The 4301-nt window shown below is 36.9% G+C and overlaps 1 pseudogene; it reads left to right on the forward strand.

The window, feature by feature from the left end:
• Nucleotides 1-1741: 1741 nt before the first annotated feature.
• On the forward strand, nucleotides 1742-3193 carry LOC150083760 (protein argonaute-2-like; annotated as a pseudogene).
• The last annotated feature ends 1108 nt before the right edge of the window (nucleotides 3194-4301 follow it).

The following is a 4301-nucleotide window of genomic DNA, read 5'->3' on the forward strand; positions in this document are numbered from 1 at the left end:
ATTTTACTCATGTGTCTGTTTTAGTGAGTTTTTCAATTTCGTCAAATGATGGTTGAAACGTGATAGAAAAAAAAAATGTTCCTTATACGAATTCAAAAGTTATTGTTAAGAACTGAGAGTTAGTTTTATATTCAGTAAAATTATTTCTTTCTTTTGTGTACTTTCTCAGGTAAACCTGGAGCCCAAGAAAAAATCCAACAAAGACCACCAGAAATCACAAATGGCAGTGTTGGAAGGCAAACAACTCTACCCTCTTTATCAATATCATCCCCACAAGACGAAACCATGCCGAAAGAGACTGAAAAGCAAGATATTAAGAAATTATGGCCAATGGTTGTATCTGGAGATAAACAGAGTGTTCGTAAAAGAAAAACTGGAGAAGCATCTGGAACTGTAGTCCAGAAAAGAAATAGTAAATTCAATGAAACAGCAGAATCAATTCCAGCAAAAACCACACAAGTAACCTCTGTCGACATTACAACATTCTCGTCTGACACTACAAGAACAACCCGCATACAAAATTCTCAGACTTCAACTAAAAATATCACGAAAGCTGGACAAAGTCTTGTGCAGCCTTGTAAAAGTACTGCAGCCATACCAAGGACAAGAAATATTCCCCTTGATATAATGTTACCCGAGACAGAAACTTCGAGAGAAGGCTTTCAAAGTAGTGGCACACCTTTATCATCCATTCAACATCATGATGAGACAAAGAGTAGACAAACTGCTGCACCAGAAAATGACAATCAGCTTGCACCATATGCAGGTTCATATAAATTTGCAAAAGGAGGAAAACATGGAGTGTTAGGGAAGAAAGTCAAATTGCTAGTGAATTTATTTCAAATTAAAATATCTGAAGGATCAGTTTATCATTATGATATTGAAGTGATGCAGACGAACCAAGAAACATCAATGATGCCTAAAAAAAAGATGCGTTGTCTGGAAACGCAACAGCGTAGACTTGTAGTAAATGATCTCGTCGGAAAATACACAGATATCTTTGCAGAGGGTGTTCCAGTTTATGATAGGAGGAAAAATATTCTTACCAGAAAAGCCATTCCACTGAAATCTAAAAAGACATTAAATTACATATTTGAAGGAAAAATATAAAATCACGATCCAGCCAGTTGAAAAGGTAGGACAAACAGACTGCGCCATCAGCTTTGAGCCCCTGCATCGGTACTTTGATCACAAGACATCTAGTTATCCTATAGAATCCATTGCTACCCTTGGAATCATCTTTAGAAATCGCCCAGCACTGGTGTATGTTCCAGTTGGAGGGTCATTTTATTTTCCAGAAAAAGTCCTACAGATTGCGATTTAGGTGTTGGCAAGGAACTGAGATTTGGTTTCTCTCAAAGTGTTAAAGATGGCCAGAAACCACTTTTTTCTCTCGACAGAAGTGTTGTACCATTCTGTAGCGAACAACCAATTACTACATTCCTAAGCAATTTCCTAAATAAAAATTTAGACCTTATAACCAAGATTTATGAAGAAGAAGTTCTGTCCTTAACAGAAGAACTGAAAGATCTTAAAGTGAAAGTGATTCATTTAGATGGAAAGAGAGTATACAGAATAAACAAAGTCACCTAAGAAATTGCCAAGGTCTTGATGTTCGAAAATAAAGAACAGAACGAGTGGCTGTCCGTTAATGAATATTTTCGCAAAAAAACATGGCCGAAAACTGAAATACCCAAATCTGCCTTGTCTTCGTGTAGGAAATCCCAGTAGGCCCAATTACATGCCGCTAGAGGTTTGTATTCTAATGGAACAGGTGTGCAAGAACTTATCAGTTCCACAGCAAACGACACTGGTCCGCAAAGCAGGCCAAACACCAAATGAAAGGTTTCAAAAAATTGACTCTATTTTAAAAGAAAACGATTATCAAAATTATCGTTATTTAAAGGAATTTGGTATCAGTGTTGATCCAAATATGCTTCAAATAGAGGGAAGAATTCTTCCTGCACCATTTCTTTGCTATGTTGAAAACAAATCTCTTTCTCCAAGTGACGGTAAATGGCAAATGAGGTATAGTAAACTTAATAAAGCTGTTAATATTGATTACTGGTGTTTAATTGGACTTGATGGCAGCTTGTCTGACGATGAGTTAAAACAGTTTCGCTCTGAACTAGTTAATTCTGCCAGGAATGTTGGAATGAACATGAGAACACCACACCCTATAAAATCCTATAGGCAAATCGACGTGAAAAAAATATTCAGTTCGTTGAATAATAATTACCCACATTTAGAATTAGCAGTAATAGTTATCTCAGCAAAAGGAAATTATTATGATGATATAAAGCGGGTTTCTGAAAGTGAACAAAATAACATAGGACTTGTGACTCGGTGCGTCAAATGTTCAACAGTTCGAAAAAACAAATTACAAATTTTAGCTAACCTGTGTATCCAGATTAATACCAAACTTGGAGAAGACAAACTATACTGCAGCACCCTGTGATTGAAAATGACCCTACCATAATCATAGGGGCAGATGTGTGCCATCCACCTCAGGGCAATGCATTTCGTTATTCTATTGCAGCAGTAGTTGGGAGTAAAGATACCAACTATTTTCAGTATGCATCGAGAGTTTCTGCGCAATGCCATCAAAAGAAGGATAAAAAATCAGCAGAAATTATTCAGAATATGAAGGATATGGTGAAAGATCTGCTGCAAATCTTTAAGGACAGGAATAACAAGTATCCAAAAAGGATTATATTCTATCGAGATGGAGAATTTGATGAGGTTGTAGTTACGGAGGTGACAGCTATACACAATGCGTGGAGATAAATGCTGAATGTAAGATTACTTTCATTGTAGTACAGAAACGTGACACGCTTCAAGCCACTCAGCGGTGAGCGCCTTAAAAATGGAAACGTAATGCCAGGGACAACGGTAGACAAAGAAATAACGAGAAGAATCCTCTTTGAGTTTTACCTTGTCGGCCACCAGGGTATTGTTGGCACCAGCAATTGTTTTGTGGGATGACAGTAACTTCACTGCGGATAAACTACAGAAACTAAACTACGATCTCTGCCATCTATACGCCGCATGCACGCGCAGCGTGTCTATCCCAGCTCCAGGCTATTATGCACACTGGGCAGCGTATCGAGCCAGGATGCATGTCATGAACGAATATCGCAAGCGAAGTGCTGAAGAATATGGAATATGGACATTGAAGTTATGCAGCAAGTAATAAGATCCACTGAGAACCTACAGAATTCAATAAGTTACATATAGGTCAACAATTTCTATGCAATTTCACGAAAATCAATATCCAAAAATTTCGATTTCTTTTTAAAATTTTATAAAGTATACATGGCACAATATGGTCTAAATCGCTGGTCTAAGTCGTAATGTTGTTATTGTACAGTTCTAGGCACAATATGGTCTAAGTCGTAATGATGTGCCTAGAACTGTACAATAACAACAAATTGTTTACAGTTTGGGTAGTAAGAATATGTATATATATATACAGAACTATATATAAATTTTTACACACACAATATATATATAACAAATCGAAATATGCAGCACATGCCCACGACAACTATATATATATACAGTATGGCATCTAGCAGCGCCTGTGGCAAGTGCCTCACTTGCACATCCTTAGAGCCGCCCCGTCCCTATCTTCCAGATCAAGTGCAAATAAACAGATTTGACATAAACTTTAGCTGAGTATACTGTACATAATTTTTATAAATAGATTTAATCTCAAAGATCGAAATAATATACGTTTCGTACCTGGATTAGTGGTATGTTATGTCCATATTTCGTTAAAAAAACCTGCTTCATAAAAACAACAAGCTCCCCCAAAAAACCAAATGTGCCTCTGGAGGGACGCGCCCCACAGCTGAAGCCCTGCTCTACAGTCCTAATAGGGCATATTTTACGATTACAGTCCAAACAGCGTATTTTATGGTTATGTTAACGATGCTGTAATTCTACAAAAAACTATCCAGTAAAAAGCTCAAAGATTTGAATGCAAAATTGAAAGTCCATAGTGAACATGGTAGTACTAAGTTTTGAGCGTGCGGTGATATCGTCTTCAATAAACACTAGAAATCAGGTTTTAGCAGATTCTAATTAAAGTATAGAAACTTAAACAGTCTCCCAAACTTGTTAATTCAATCATACACTGAGCAAACTTGAAATCCGGCTGATATGTATGAACCAAATGCTCGTAACAGTGCTTAAGATATTCAGCTTACTCAATCTTTGAATAGATTGAGTCAGCTGAATGTTAATGGCATTCTTCCACTTGCCGAATATTAAGTAAGGGGGAATAAATTCAAGTTGAG

The sequence above is a fragment of the Mastigoproctus giganteus genome, chromosome 7 (genome assembly GCF_048544385.1).
Source record: "Mastigoproctus giganteus isolate SK-2022 chromosome 7, ASM4854438v1, whole genome shotgun sequence".
NCBI classification, from domain to species: Eukaryota; Metazoa; Arthropoda; class Arachnida; order Uropygi; family Thelyphonidae; genus Mastigoproctus; species Mastigoproctus giganteus.